Source organism: Lissotriton helveticus, chromosome 7, assembly GCF_964261635.1.
Source record: "Lissotriton helveticus chromosome 7, aLisHel1.1, whole genome shotgun sequence".
Taxonomy (NCBI): Eukaryota; Metazoa; Chordata; class Amphibia; order Caudata; family Salamandridae; genus Lissotriton; species Lissotriton helveticus.
The window spans coordinates 1,474,961,767-1,474,978,558 of NC_136068.1; positions in this window are offsets into that span (position 1 = coordinate 1,474,961,767).

A 16,792-nucleotide genomic window follows, 5' to 3' on the forward strand; every position below is an offset into this window, starting at 1 on the left:
CAGAAAATCTCAGAGTTAGTCTTCAACAGGGAATAACTAAATACGGGACAGACTATAATGTCACAAGTGAGAACCTATACCTTGGATAAATGAAAATGGGAAAGAACTTTGAATTTTGAATTACGAGAGCTCTAAATAACATATACCTTTAGGAGGGGAAAAAGTGGAACATACTAGAATATTAGAACCATCATTGAGTCAGCTTAAAGGTAATGATCAGACACATCTATATTTCATAAATGGTATCAAGAAAAATGTACTTAAGGAAGGGGAAAGATAGGAACATGCTAGATAACAACAATAACGTATGAGCTTTTCATTCAGTAGTTTTGCGAAAAGCATGGAAAATCAACGTATGCAAGGATATGTCTTTATTAAAGCAAAAGACAGAAAAATAGAAAGGTGCAGTGTAGAGTTTTCAGCACTATATTTACCTAGAATGGTGTGAAGACCAACCCTGGCCGCGGGTCAGTTAAGGACAGGAAAAACCCCAAGGAAGGACAGTCATCAGTGGGACAGCAGGTGCAAAATGGACACCCCAGGACAGGACAGGAAACCCAGATTAGGATTAGGACAAGACCACCAAGGCACGACCAGCACCCGCAGTTTGGAAGAAACGCCTGCGCTCCACCCTCTCTGCAGCTATCAGCCAGAACCCCGATTGGGTTAGCGAATTCCCCAGCAAAGTGCTCCGCCAGCACTTAAGGTTTTCAGGAAAAAACCCTCGAGTCTATGGAAATTATGGTCAGAGTGCTCCGCAGCCCTCTGTATCAGTCACCTATTGAGTGCATTGGGTCAGTGACAGGTCAGCTATTCGGACAAGTCGGACAATTTCTCTGGCTAAACGTAGGCTAGTTATACGGTTTTCGGGTCAGTGTACCACCCCCCAAATGTTGCAAGTGTAAGAATCCCCAATTTCAATTGGTCCCCAAGTAGGATAGGTCAACACACCAATCACATTTCATTTCTACAAGCCTATATTAACATATTCTGGGGCCGCCTATTGATTTTGGGGTTCCCATGACATACTCTATGGAATACAAATGTAGCAATTGCAGAACAGTTTAGCTTCTTCTGCTAGGTGAGGGTGCATCTTCCCAGGCACATCTTGGCTGGGACCTCCAGTTGGCAGGCTTTCAATGCCACCGGCAGAAGACTGTCATGCGCAGAAAGGTAGCTGAATATGGATTCACGAGTGCCTCTCAGACCCTCAAAATCGCGGTACATGAAAAGTAAGCGAAAACAAATTAAAACACAGAAATAAATGAATACACTGTATACCATGAATAGCTACTCTATACCCCTTACTTTATATAAACTATGGCATTAGGTTTTTAGTGCAAACAAAACAATAACACAGAAGCATCAGTGCAAGCTTCACCATGTGAGGACACAAAGCAGCCATCTCAAAGCCAATGCGCAAGCGCAAAGATTCCCAGCAGAACTGCAAGTACGTCACGTCACGTGAGTGTGACTAACGCATGCGCAGAAGGAAACCCGCCAAGCAGCGGCCATTTTTAAGGACAAGCGTTATTGAGTTAGTAAACACATATGCAAGCGTCTCTAGGACACCCCAAATGTCAAAATAAAGGGAAATTAGTATGACAAAACATGTTGGATTACTTTGTTAACGTTATTCGAGGTTCATGAATTCAAGCAAGTCGCGTAACGTGCGAATCCTTGCTCCATCAATCCCCTCTTTGATGATGTTTACTATCATCACAAAACCAATGGAATCAGATGCCAACTTTCTCAGACATTTCCCAATTCAATTTCTTCCAACATTCTATTTAGCTTTTCTTTTGTTTCTTTATTAGGGTGAGAATTCTTCACCCTTTTATAAATCCGATTATTAAGTTCCTCTAATTCAAGTTCATCCACATTCCGTTTCACACCTCTTTTATTCACAGTGTATGTCTTTTGGTGTTTGCGACATTTGCAATAGACAAATATAAGGAATATGATAAAACCTACTACTGCAATTGGCATCAGTACCTTTAACAAAAAACCTCTACCTAAATTAGAAAACCAATGACCTACAGCGGAGAGACCATCAGTAAGTCTCTTCCAGGCACTATCAACCTCCAGTGGTTTGAGTTCCTTTTCCAAATTTGTAATGTTCCTCACATACCTTTTTAGTTGTACACTTTTGACTGGTATGTAAGTGCAACAATGTTGCGCTTTCAACATCTGGCAGACTCCGCCCTCTTTTGCTAATAAGGTGTCCAGAGCAAGTCTGTTCTGCAAAACCATAGATCTGATCGCAACCATTTCGGTATTGACCATCAGAAGTTCACTAGTAGTGTCAGTAGACAACCGATCCACTATTGTTGACAATTTGCAAATTCTGTGTGTATTCAGAACCACTCCCACTGCAGGCATCAATGCACTAAATATACTACCCATTATTTCACCTACACTTTCTCTTTTACTACGCACTAAACTGTTAGTGTTTTCACTGCTTCCAGCAATTTCATTCACATGGTATATTTTCGGGAAGACAATTCCAAAATAGCAGCTTCTATACCAGTGATCCGGCAATTTGAAATAAGCCTTGTTTCCACATATGTAATAAATCCCGGGAAACACAGGTTCTGACCCGTTTTTGAAACCCCAACCTCCAATTACTTTGTAATTGTGTTCACATTGACTGGAACTAATGAAAATGTTATTATAATAACTAGTCTTTTCTCGGTGAAGACAAAGTGTCCCTTTTCTCTCGAAATCCAGCAACAATGCAGGACCAGCCCCACCATTTGAGGTGCTTTCCATGTTTTCAGCCCACTTAGGAGTTTTCTGCCTTTTATCATTCGCTTTTCTTTGGGAACTTTCTCTTCTTCTCTCTGCCATGTTTAAGAACACGTTCTCTTGTTCATGCAATGAACAGGTCAAGTTATCTCTGTGTGCTTCACCTAAATCTATGGTACCTATAGTCAGAAAGTATTCTCCCATATAACGTGTTACGTCACTTTTGGTATGTACAGGGTTTAGGTTTCCACGTATAGGAAGTTCAGAAAATATCACGTCTGAGTTAGAGTAGTAGTACTGTAACGGTCCTCTTTTGTAAAATAAGCTAGCTAAAATACTACAAGTGTTTCCATATGTTAGTGGCAAGTGATGGTATGTCACTCCCTCAGCTACAGAAGTAGGTAGCTTCATGCAAACATAACAGTCTTCTATTTCCATAGTTTCTACGTAATGCACTAAAAGGTTAGCGAATACATTTAAATGAGTCTGGTTCTTAATTCCGTGATAATGCAGTCCTTCCTCATCTGGTGCTTCTAAGTCCGATTTTGTTTGTCTAATGCTAAGTGCTTTCTCATGTCCTTCTACGTTTTGTGATGTCGTTTCTCCTGCATTTTTCGTCACAGTCTCTGTGGTATCCATATTAGTGCTTTTGCTCATCATATAAGGAATAGTAATGGTTAGTCCTATCCATAATATTAATACTATAGCTATACTACATACACATACTTTGCAGCATGTTTTACAGCAATTACGTCGAGGTCTTCCATTCACAATTGAGTCAGACATTTTTGCTTAGAAGAAGTTTTCAACCCCTCTTTGTAACTTTGCACAGGTAGCTTACACTGAGCAATTTCAGGTTGGTTCTTCTTCTTCGGCAGACTGGTCAGCTGTCTGTTCTTCGTCACTTTCATCAGTTATATCAAGATCCTCAAATTCCTCCAACACCAGGTAAGTCCATTCAGGATCCTGATACTTTTCGTTTTGTCTTTTTATTCGATCACTTCTTCGCTTGGAGTTTTCTCCAGTTTGCTCTGTTTTATTTAAATTTTGCTTTCTTTGCTCAAGCTTTTCTTCCACTGTTTTCAGTCTTAGTCTCAGTCTTTTAATGTATCTAGGTTCTTTATTCTTTTTCTTGAGTCTTTTAGCTGGCACTGTGCTTTGGCTTTCTTCTAATGCTCTTTTATTCTCATTTGGTTGTGGCACTTCTGTTTCTGTTTTCTCCCTCTCTGTCTGACTAGTTCCAGGTCTTATATCAGTTTCTTCTGCCTGGTTACTAAGCTGGCCTTGTTCAGGTGTAGACTGGATTTGACCTTTGGGCGTTTCAATTTCTGTGTCCTGAACACGTTCGTCTAATTCTATCTGATCCTGTTCAAGCACTTCGAACCTTTGATTTTCTACCACTTGAACTTTCGCCCTAGTTTCTGTCTGTCCCTTTTCAATCTCAGGAGTTCTTGGAGGTGTGTTGATCACCTGTTCTGTCCCTATCTGATCTTCTTCTTCATCAGATTTGACATTGATTTCGATAATCTGATTGTCTCCTTCTATTCCTGTCTCGTCCTCACTATTCCACTCTCTGTCTGAGTAGGTTTGGCTTCTTGTTCTTATAGGATCACTAGTCAGGTCGGTTAAAGGTATCCACTCGTCTTGACTGGTGCTCGGTTGTTCGTCATCAGCTACTTCAGGACCACCATCTGGAGACCCCTCAGCTGGAAAACCTTCAGCGTCAGTTTTCTTGTCTTTGGTCACCTTCTTGGTATGGCTGGCATGGATCCACTTGGGAACGCCGGCACACTTCACCGCTGTCATGGTCACCAGTATCACTTGACGTGGTTTCCCCCACTTCGGTGCAAGGCAACTTGAACGAGTGTGTTTCTTGAGTACAACCCAATCACCTGGAACCAATTTATGGACTGGAGTTGCTGGACTGGCGATGGCGTCTTACCCAATCTGGCAAGAGATAGAACGCACTTGGTCACCCAGTTGCTTGCAGTACTCAAGTACCAAATCATCAGAAATGCTTATCAGTTTGTGCCCTGGTACCCATGCTTGTCTCATCACTCTTCCCATTAGGATCTCATGGGGACTCAGACCTGTATTTCGGTCTGGAATACTTCGGATTCCCATCAGAACAAGAGGTAAAGCCTCTATCCAGTTCATGCCAGTAGAGTCACACATCTTTCCTAATCTCGACTTGATAGTGCCATTTACTCGTTCCACCACTCCAGAAGCCTCTGGACGATATGCACAGTGCAGCTTTTGTGTAATCTTGAATGCTTTACAGAGCTGGTCAATTACTTCATTCTGGAAATGCCCACCTCTATCTGATTCAATTGTGACCGGAACCCCGTACCTAGGTATTAGCTCTCGCAGTAACAACTTGGCTACAGTGATGGCATCATTCTTTTTGGCCGGGTAAGCTTCTACCCATTTTGAAAACAGGCAGACAATGACAAGGACTTATCTCATTCCTTTACAAAGGGGCAACTGAATGAAGTCAATTTGCAATCTTACAAAAGGACCTCCTGACTTTCCAATTTTACCCATTTCAACTACTGTTTTCTTCCCAGCGTTGAACTGCTGACATGTCAAGCACCTCTGGCAGAGCGACTCTGCTACTTTCCTGAATTTCGAGCTGTACCATGTCTGTTGGAAAACACGAATTATGGCATCCCTACCAATGTGTGTATCTCCATGTATAAGTCTGGCCATAGAAGCAAGCAGGCGGTTAGGCAACACAGGCATACCATCAGGGCCCACAATGACACCATCCTCGCTTCTCTGTTGACAACCAAGCTTTCTCCATTTTCCCTTTTCCTTTGGTGTCACAGCATGCTGCCAATCTCTCAATTCCTCCCATGTAGGCACATCCTCAAACACCATAAGTTGGCAGCTGTTTCCGTATCCCCCCAATTTGATATTGACAGACATTCGATGTCTGGCACAATGTTGGGCTACTTCGTCAGCGTATCGATTACCTACTGTCACATGGTCGTCACCCGACTTGTGAGCAGTACACTTGACCACTGCCAATTCTTTTGGTAACTGAATTGCGTCCAGTAATTCCTGTACCACTTTTCCATTTCTGATAGGAGTAACTGAAGAAGTCAGAAACTCTCTTTGTAGCCACAATTGGCCGAAGTCATGCACAACCCCATAACCGTACTGACTGTCAGTATATACGGTTACTCTTTTATTTTTTCCAATTTTACAGGCTCTTGTCAATGCAACCAATTCGGCTACTTGTGCAGACTTTACTCCAAATAGACAGGATGCTTCTATAGTGTGTGATACCGTGACTATAGCATAAGCAGCACTTAGGCCTACCATTTCGTGTCTCAGACATGAGCCATCTACAAACAGCTCGCAATCTTCTACAGGCAGGGGCATTTCTTTGATATCTGGACGTGGTTTGGTACTAAATTCAGTCAGATCAATGCAATCATGCTCGACCTCTCCCTTCGCTTCTGCAATTAGTGAGTTTGGTAATAGGGTTGCTGGGTTTAATATGTTACACCGAGTAATGACTACATTTGCAGCACCTACAAGAATTTTCTCATATTTAGTCAGCCGACTAGGGGTGAGATATTGGGTTTTGGTTCTTGTCAACAAGATTACAACTGCATGAGGAACATACACAGTTACAGGATGTCCCATAACAATGGATTCACTCTGTTCTAGACTCATGCAAGTTGCAGCTACTGCTTTCAGACATCCAGGCAATCCAGCAGCCACTGGATCCAAGGTAGCAGAGAAATATGCTACTGGACGTCTAGTCAAGCCATGCTCTTGAGTTAGGACTGACAGTGCACAATTGTCTCGTGTGTCACAAAACGGTGCAAATTCTTTAGAATAATCAGGCATTCCTAAAGCAGGGGCTGTACACAGATATTCTTGTAATTTAGTAAATGCTATCAAGCTCTCCTCATCCCATTCCACTGGGTCCTTTGCTCCCTTGTTTGTCATTTTGATCAAAGGTTTGGCTAGGACTGCAAATCCCACAATCCATTACCTGCAGTAACCTACAACTCCAAGGAACATTCTGACTTCTTTCTGAGTATTGGGTAACTGCATGTTTCGAATTATCCTAATTCTTTATGAAGTAACTTTCCTGATTCCCTTCTCTATCTGGTGCCCCAGATATTTTACTGAATTGGTACAGAACTGCAATTTGTCAGGTGATACTTTATGTCCTCCTTCACCTAGGTGGTTTAGCAAGGCAATGGTGTCAACAACACAGTCTTTCTGACTTTTAGACGCCACCAAGAGGTCGTCTATATATTGCACCAAAACTGAGTTCCCAGGTAAGACTAAAGATTCAAGGCACTTTTTCAGGATCTGATTAAAGATTGAGAGGCTTTCTGTGTACCCCTGGGGGACGCGATTCCAAACGAACACGTGACTGTCGAATGCAAATGAGAAAAGAAATTTGCTGTCTGGATGCAATGGGATCGAAAAGAATGCGTGACATAGGTCAATCACGGTGAACCACTCAGCATCCCAGGGGATTTGATACAGGATCACTGCTGGGTTCGGAACAATAGGACAGCAAGGAACAACGATTTTGTTTACCTTTCTCAGGTCCTGTACTACCCGGTATTTGCCACTAGGTTTCTTGATTCCAATTATGGGTGAGTTACATGGGCTACTCATCACTTCTTGTATGATGTTGGCTTCTAGAAATCTTTTTATTTCAATGGCAACTCCTGCTCTCACTTCTGCACTCATTTTGTATGGCTTAGTATTGGGGTAAACTGCATCTTCTTTTATGGCTATTTTAATTGGGTCTACATTTGCCATTAGCCCTACATCTTTTCCAGTAAAGTCCCAAACTTCTGGTTTCACTGTCTGTTGGAGTTCCTCAGGAAAGTCTTGTATAGTCATTCGTTTAATTTCTGAGTCAGGTCTGATTAACATTAATTTGTATATTCCATCTTCGTCTGGGGTTTGAATTTCGACGCCCTTTGGTGTGCAAAAGATGGTACAGTTCATTTTACACACCAAATCACGTCCCAGTAAGTTTACTGGACTGGTATTACAAACTACAAATTCATGCATTTCTTTGAAATTTCCTATTGTGATCTCCATGGGCTCAGTAACTGGGGTACTAATCAATTGATTAGATACACCCACTACTTGGATTGCTTCTCCCGAGAGGGGTAGGTTTGGAACGTCTGCTGTTCTCACAGTAGAACGGGTAGTCCCAGTGTCCAACAGAAAGGTGACATCATTGCCTTCAACCTTTCCTTCAATGTATGGCCCTGACTGGTCTACCGGCAAGGAAGCGCCAAGTCCGCACTCCTCGTCCTCCCCCCTCAGGCACCGTCAGTATTGATCGTCACAGAGGAAAGTATCATTCAACAAAAATTGCGAAGTTGCTGCATTTCTATCCTCCTTTCCTCCCCAAATTTCTATGTCTTCACCTTGCGGTGTCTTTCAATTAAAATTCGGTTTAGGTGCACGAGGCAACTGACTCGCTTTTACCTGTTGCTGGTTCTTTCTTGGTTTTTCATTCTGCGTCTGTGGATTTAAATCAGGGGTTTGGGGGTTATTATCTTGTGCGTATGGACACAATCGTCTCTCCAGTGCCCTATCTGTCCGCACCCGTGACAGGGGAACTTCTTTTTGGCTTCCTCTCGACTCATTTTCACTCTGGGCTTCCCTCCACCCCCAGAACCTTGATTTTGGAAATTCTTATTCAATTTACCCAATTGCTTTTCTTGTTGTTCAGCTAGTTTGACTTGTGCCCACATAACCTTTTCCTTTAAGGCCTTTCGCTTGTCTGCCATCTCGTCTTCGCAATACTTTGCGTATCGCAAGACTTCGTCTATTTTCTTAGACTGCCAACAGATTTTATTGTCTTTGATCCACTGGCAAATTTCAGGTCTTAAACCATTTACAAACCTGTAAATGAAGTGGGTCATATCCTTCATCTCGATGTTATCTATACCGCTGTATGTTTTAAACACCTGTAACAGTCTTTCATAAAAGGAATGCACAGTCTCATCTCTTTCCTGTGTAGTTCTATCTATTCTGGTCCAATCAGTTTCCTTTGCAGGCACCTTTCCCTTCAGGTGTAACATCACCTGATCGTATTTTTTCATTACCTCATCAGAAGGAGCTCCTGTAGTAGGGTTTCTCGGGTATTCCTCACTAGGCCAACCAATGGCAATTTTACATTCTGTCCACAAATCTACGGGAACAACTATATCAAAAAACCCATCCAGATCCTTCCACAGGCATTTTTGTACTTTTACAAACCTTTCTACCTGTCTGTACCACTCCACAGGCTTCTCTCGTAATTTTGGGAAGTCATTAGTAAAAGACACAATATCTTGTCTGGACCATGGAACATGCACATACTTTCCACCTGGCACTTCTCGCATAGGATATAACTGTTCTGGCTTGTCAGCTTCTTTTAGAACAAACTCAGAAGTGGTCTGTTTGGATCTAACCTCATCCTTTTTAGGTCTCGCCTGTCGATGCGCATGCGCATCGAGCAAGCGAGACTATAGGGGCTCATCCACACTTTATCTAACTTGCAAGGAATCGTGGCGATTCCTTGCAGTGCCCGTGACTTTTAAGCTCAATGCGCATGTGCATTGAGCTTAAAAGCGCGTGCACATGCCCCCAGCCGCCTGCCTTGCCTACTCTCTTCCACAGCCTCCCCCAGCTCCGCCCCCTCACTACTTGATTGCACGGCCGCTAGGCCGTGCCTCCCCTACTCTCCTCCCCCCTCCTCCTCTCCTCCCCTGCCTGCCTGCCGCTAGCCTTGCCTCCCCTACTCTCCTCCCCCTCCTCCTCCTACTCTCCTCCCCTCGCACCTCTCCCCTCTCCGCCCCCTCCCCTGCCCGCCGTGTTACGGTGAAAGCACATGGTTATTGGTGTGTCTAGGCTCTAAAACAAACGTGGTCACAAAGGCATTCACTTTTCCTTTTAATTTTCAATGGGGAGAGCTGATACCGAGAACCCGTCCACACTCTGTTAATACTGAACAGGAAGGTATTAGAGACTAGATGCAGCTTTCCATTGTCACCGCTAGCTTCAGCCTCCCCTTTTGCGCTCCTCCTCCCTCAGATTCATTTGCTCCAGAGCCAAAACACCGGCCAGGAAAGCAGACCACCACTTCCTGGAGAAGTCCTGGCTCCAGCATTCAGAGTCCCCTCCCACCGAAGCTAGTTCTCCCTCCCATTGTTTGACTGGCTTTGGGCTTCTCCAGAGCGCCCTTCCTGCAGCTCCAATGAAGGTAGGCATGGTATAAGCAGCTGCCTTAAAGTCACAACAATGCACTGCAAAAAAGGGCGCACATAGAGCCAGGAACACATATACTCCAGCCTGACCGGAGGAACCATGTGCTGCACGCAAACACACTGTGTAGAGCGCCTCGCCAGCCGCCCAATAATCATTACCAGCAGTGCAGCGCGTGAGTCAGAGTTGAGGGGTTGGTGTGTTGTATTTTATTGTTATCGTTGATTTGGAGTGAGTTGTTCGGCACTCTTCTTAAGGGCAGCTTCTAAGTCACAGGTATGCTTAGCTGACTAGAGAGTCGGCTTTTTGTGGCAGGTGATATCTGTATGTTTAAACTATTCTGTGTTTTTAGTCGGTTTTCACATGATGTTTACTTCTTTTTCTATGTTTTCTATGTACCTGAGCTCGAGTGGAAGCTATTGAAGGATTTTACAAAAGCAACACTTATATAATAGAAGGGCACGTTCATTTTGCTTTAGGCACGGGGAAATTAAGTGACTTGCCCAGAATCTCAGGTTTTGAACAGACGCAAGGACTAAAGCCTGGTTCCACAGTTCCAAAAAACGGCAGCTGTAGCCCTTCCTACAACTGCTCAATACGTCAGTTGCAGCATCTCACCCTCACATTATCCAGTGCAGCATCTCACCCTCCCATTATCCAGTACATGATCTCACCCTCACGTTACTCTTTCTACGTGTTCTTCACCCATCACCTATGTTCCTTCCCCCTCCCGTGCCCTCATATGGTTTTACAAAATGCCGTCTCTGATTCCTTACAACCCCCACATTGTTATTGCTCTCTCCTCCCGCTCCACAGTTTTGTTTTTCTATACCAGTCAAACTCAAACCAGCAAGCAAAATCTTTTTTATTTAAAACTGCCTGTGTGTAGGTGCATGCATGCTTGGTGCTTGCGCCTACAAATTACAAAGCCGACTGCTTGTACCCTTTTTCCTGTTATAAAAAAAAAAGCAGCGCTGTACAAAATCGGGATGCTGTACGACAGGGCTTACAATCTTAGCAACGTCAATTGGGGCAAGGGCGAGATATATTGACTTTGCCAAGAGCGGTTTTTGTACTAATATCCCCTTCTCTGACATCTCAGACATGCCCAATAATCCCTATAAAATCTCTCACTTATCAGCAAATCTCATGTTGAGGCGATTACTATTAGGTCTTCTCTCTGGGACTTTGCTTATCACACATGTTGGTGTTACAGAGAGAGCCTTCAGTGTCTCTGTTTCACTTTACAGTTGTTTTCACTTCACCCTGTGATGTTTTTTCACATGTTCATACTGGGGACCCAAATGTTTGGGTTATGCTTTACAAGGGTTTCACTACGCTCTGATTAGTTGTTTTTTTAAAATAATTAACAGACGTTTTTACTATCTCATGTGTTTTATTTAACATGTTCACATTGGGGATTTTGGGAATTCCACTTTAAAAAGGTTTACTACACCTTAAGGTCTTAATACTCCTTATGATGTGTTTAACCTACTTGTTTTTGTGCAACTGCGGATTCCAGTCCTTACATTTTACATTTTAGAGGTTTTGTTTCGCACCCACCACTGTCAACAAAATGCGTCTGTCTTCTATTTCTGCAAATCGCAATGCCGAGAGCATTTCCCAGCCGGCCGACTTACTGCTTCCTTCCTTTCCATTTCTTTTCACGGTTTCTTTCATTCGCCCATCTCTCACTTTTTAATTAGTGCTCTGTTTTCTTCATTATTTTTCTTTATTTTAATATTTCCCTTTAAATTACCTTTCTTCTCTCTGATCCTCATTGTAACCTCTATTCGCTCTGTGTGTCGTCCCTTTCGCAGGCATCCCACCCCCTCCCTCTCCAGCGCCTGCCTTCTCTCTGCCCACGCATCACTCTCTCACGTTCCATTATTCTCCAGCTGCCTCAGTCTGCCTCGTCTTCCTCATCCTCCCTATGACAGTCCTTCTCTCACTTCAGGGCTTACTTCTTCTTTCCCTGTACTCCACAGTTTCCTTCTCTCAATGCGTAATTCTTTTTCTTCCTTCTTTTTTCCCTTTAAATTACCTTTCTTACGACTCTGAAACAACGCACAAGGAACAGTCGCACGGGCAATTGTTTAACTCACAATCACCACAAGAAACCTTCCATCCGTTTCTAAAAAACACGAAAGACCCAAAACTGTAGCAAATGCAGACATACCGAATTTGTGTACTAAACTCACCAACAAACATTGACATGCGTATAAAACAATACAAGACAACACTGAAGGATTAAAGAAGAAAGTTAATCCACCCGAAAACTAACTGACAATCAGAAACATTATAACTAAACGTGCGACACTGGTTATAGCAGTGTATATTGAACTAAATGCAGAAAAACAACCTACACTTTAACTGTAATAATACTAAGAAAATAGAGACTAATTTATTTTATATGTGCACATAAACCCAGCTGCTCATTTTATCGACCGCAGAAACATGAGAGGCTGCGTCGGCCCTAAGGGTCTCCAGCGTGTTAACTGCATATCACAGGTAGATCGGTCGTCAGCGCTTTAACCCTCTGAGCTAGCTTTATTAATCCAGCTATCAGCAAACAACAAATTGCACATTCATGAACTGTACATATATTGTGGGAGTAACCCAACATCATTTCTTGGCCTTTCATCATGTATAATTTACGTGTAATCTGGGGTCATTTGAGCACGAACACTAGTACAGATGAGTGGAAATAAATAAAAAAGCCCTCTGCTTGCATGCTACTTTCGCGGCTCCTTTGATGTGCGTCCATTTGCCACCAGCCACTTAGCCAATTTGTGTGCAGGCGCCGCCTCTGCTGGCGCGCGCCGCCTCTGCTGCCAGGCTTCAGCACACCAGGCTGCACACCCCTCACCCCCCAGTCACTTCATCCGCGCCCATTTCACACGCGCTCTGCAGGTCATAAACAGGACCATCTGCTCCACTCCCAGCACTGCATGACCATCTTCAAAGCAAGCTTGTAACACGAGCTGCCCTCAGACGTTCCAAGACACACACTTTTAATGCTTCTGAGGTCGATAACATGAGCCCCGTTGCATTGACACACACTGCCCTCACACACACAAGTTACTGTCACACACACACCCTCAACCCCTCACCCTCAATCCCTCACCCTCACCCTCACTCACCCTCACTCACCCTCAACCCCTCACCCTCAACCCCTCACCCTCAACCCCTCACTCATCCTCACTCACCCTCAACCCCTCACCCTCACTCACCCTCAACCCCTCACCCTCACCCTCACCCCCTCACCCTCCACCCTCACTCACCCTCAACCCCTCACCCTCACTCTCCCTCACCCTCACTCACCCTCAACACCTCACTCACCCTCAACACCTCACCCTCAACCTCAACCCCTCACCCTCACTCACCCTCACTCACCCTCACTCACCCTCACCCTCCCTCACCCTCACTCACCCTCACCCTCCCTCACCCTCACCCTCCCTCACCCTCACTCACCCTCAACCCCTCACCCTCACTCACCCTCAACCCCTCACCCTCACTCACCCTCACTCACCCTCAACCCCTCACCCTCACTCACCCTCAACCCCTCACCCTCACTCACCCTCACTCACCCTCACTCACCCTCAACCCCTCACCCTCACTCACCCTCACTCACCCTCAACCCCTCACCCTCCCTCACCCTCACTCACCCTCAACCACTCACCCTCAACCACTCACCCTCAACCACTCACCCTCAACCACTCACCCTCAACCACTCACCCTCAACCACTCACCCTCAACCACTCACCCTCAACCACTCACCCTCAACCACTCACCCTCAACCACTCACCCTCAGCCACTCACCCTCAACCACTCACCCTCAACCACTCACCCTCAACCACTCACCCTCAACCACTCACCCTCAACCACTCACCCTCAACCACTCACCCTCAACCACTCACCCTCACTCACCCTCACCCACCCTTACCCACCCTCACCCTCCCTCACCCTCACCCTCACTCACCCTCACCCTCACTCACCCTCACTCACCCTCACCCTCACTCACCCTCACCCTCACTCACCCTCAACCCCTCACCCTCACTCACACTCAACCCCTCACCCTCACTCACCCTCACTCACCCTCAACCCCTCACCCTCACTCACCCTCAACCCCTCACCCTCACACAGTGCAATAGGTCTCAGACCATTTCAGTTACAGCTTTAAGAAATGTTTATGGCTTTTTTTATTTGTAATTCTTTAACATTGGCTACAGGAAACAAAAATGCTAAACATTTACAAAAAAAACCCATAAACAATTCTAAAAGCACTAACTCTAATGGTGCGAGACCTATTGCATTTCCAATGCTTGTTTTCTTTGCCCACCGGGCTTTCCACTTTTCTAGGTCTCCCCATTTTTGTAACACGTTCAACAATTCTTTGATCTGTACCTTCTTTCCTGACACATTCATATTTTCTAGATCTTTGTCTGAGAATTCTGCTCTGTAGGGTTTCTGTAAGGGCTTTGATTTTCCAATATCTATTCCCATACTAGCTGCAGTGTCTGTTAATTTCTCATGGAACACTCTGGTATTACGGGTAAGACTTTTACAGATAAATAGAAGCTCTTCCTCGGAATAGGTATTTAATCTGTCTAACCCCACATTTCCTGCCATCAATTCTTCTATTTCTATTCTCAGCTTGTAGATGTCTAAGGGTTTTGACTGAGGAGTTTGTCTCTCTAATTCTCGACTCCATCTCTCAATCTCTTCAGGAGTCACTAATGTGACACTCTTGGTACCTGAAGTCGATTCCATTTGAATCTCTCCCATATTGAAAGGATTATGTCTCTTCTGCAAACTCCTTCCTGAGTCCCTGATCGGCAAATCCATTAACGAAACCTCAGATTCACATTCACTCATCTGATTGTCTAAAATTAAGGGCTCTTTTCTCGGCTGTACTACAGTTGGGGTAATGATCGGAGCCTTTGGACTCCCTTGTCTATCCCCATACAAAGGAACAACTGGTCCAATAGTTACTGGGATTGTCAAAGCTTCAGGACTTGTATTTAACTGGGAGATTTTCTGAATTATTTCGGTTCTTTGTTTGGCTAGAGCCTCTCGCTCTCTTTGCTGCAGTATTCTTTCCAGGCTTATTTCAGGTACTATTTGTGGCGTCAAAGTTGGGGCAGTTGGATGCGTCATACTTGGTCCTTCACCATAATTAGGTTTCGGGAACAGGCTTCCTGTGTTTAAGGATCTCGGTTCTTCCTCATAAGGAGGTTTTGGACAAAAGTCCCTTTCACCTGAATATCTTGATTCTCCACTAAATGGTGGTCTTAGACAGGTGTCTCTGGCACCTATGGGTCCTATGCCCTCGTTATAGGAAGGTATTTGACAGCTGTCTCTTGCATTTATAGATCTATTCCCTTCCTGATATGGGGGTCTTTGAGAAGCATCCCCTACACTAGAGGATCTGGGTCCTTCATTATAAGGAGGCGGATTCTTCATGAACAAGTCCTCCAAATAATCGTCATCCGATTCCCCACTAGTTACCCAGTGTTTGGTCTTTTCTGCCTTTTTCTCCCCCACAGGACCACCCATTGCCATCATTGGATATAGTCCTTCGACTATCATATTCTGTCTCCATTGTTTCATCTTTTATCTCGGGTTTCTTGTTTCAGTTTCGGATACCATTTTGTTAACCCTTTGTCCAATCGGGGTTTGTCTCTCTCAAAAGCCTCGATTTCCCATTCCTCTAATGCTTCGTACTGCGTTAATCTAGGTCTGGGATGCAAATCATTCTTTCGAGTTCTCAAATTAAATAGAATCCTGCCATTAAATGTACCTTCTAAAGGAAAAGCCAAAATTCCGTCATCTTTCGTGTATTCCACCCAATTTTCCAACCATACACATGAGTGGTATCCTTTATCAAACATCATAAACGATGCGGGAGTATTAGGTGGCGGTATGACAACACCTTCTCTAGTTTTGATAGGTTTGTCCTTTTTGAAATAATTCTTCACTTTGTTTACAAGGGACAATTTTCTCTTATTTCCATACATAATGCTGGTGTTATGCCCTTTCCACTGATTGTTTTCAAACCCTAAATGTCGTGGATCAGGTCTAGTCACTGGTCTATACGTATGCCACATACGATTTCTGCGAGTGACTTTGTTTACAAGTCACTCCCAATCCAAATGCGTCTTTTATTTTTGTGCAACCAATAAGATGCACAATTTCAAATAACCTCGACCAATCGGTGTGCGGCCTTTTCGCGAGACAGGTTCTCACGCTTCGGCACCCACCCCTCCTTTACAAACCCAGCTCCGCTACACACCCGCTGTCTCGACCAATCCCAGCGCGGCACAGAGTGACGTCAGAGCAGCTCCGCAACTGACTCCCTCCCTCACTAGGTAACGGAAACTTAATCTCTCTCTTAAAGTGCAAGTGTTTTAGTTTATTTAACAACGTAAACACATTCGCCACTGTAATCGAGTGTCTAGGAAGAAAAGATACGTTTTAATGCAAGTAAATCTCTTCCGTCTACCTTTCATACACTACGGATAGATCTCTTCTGCCTACCCTTCACTCAAGCATTAAGGAACCTGCTACTTCTTCGACTCATCCACTTCTTTTCGGGATATATACTAAGTCTAAAGTTTCACTAGCGAACCCCTTTGCTATCACCCAAGCTCAGACGAACCTGCTACTCCTCCCGTGTGACCCTTACTAGGTTATGTCACAATAGAAGTTTTGCCAGTGAACTCTTTGCTATCATTTATTCAAACATACATTCAGAAAACCCTAATTAGTGCTTCCAGTTCTGCCTAACCTGCACCAA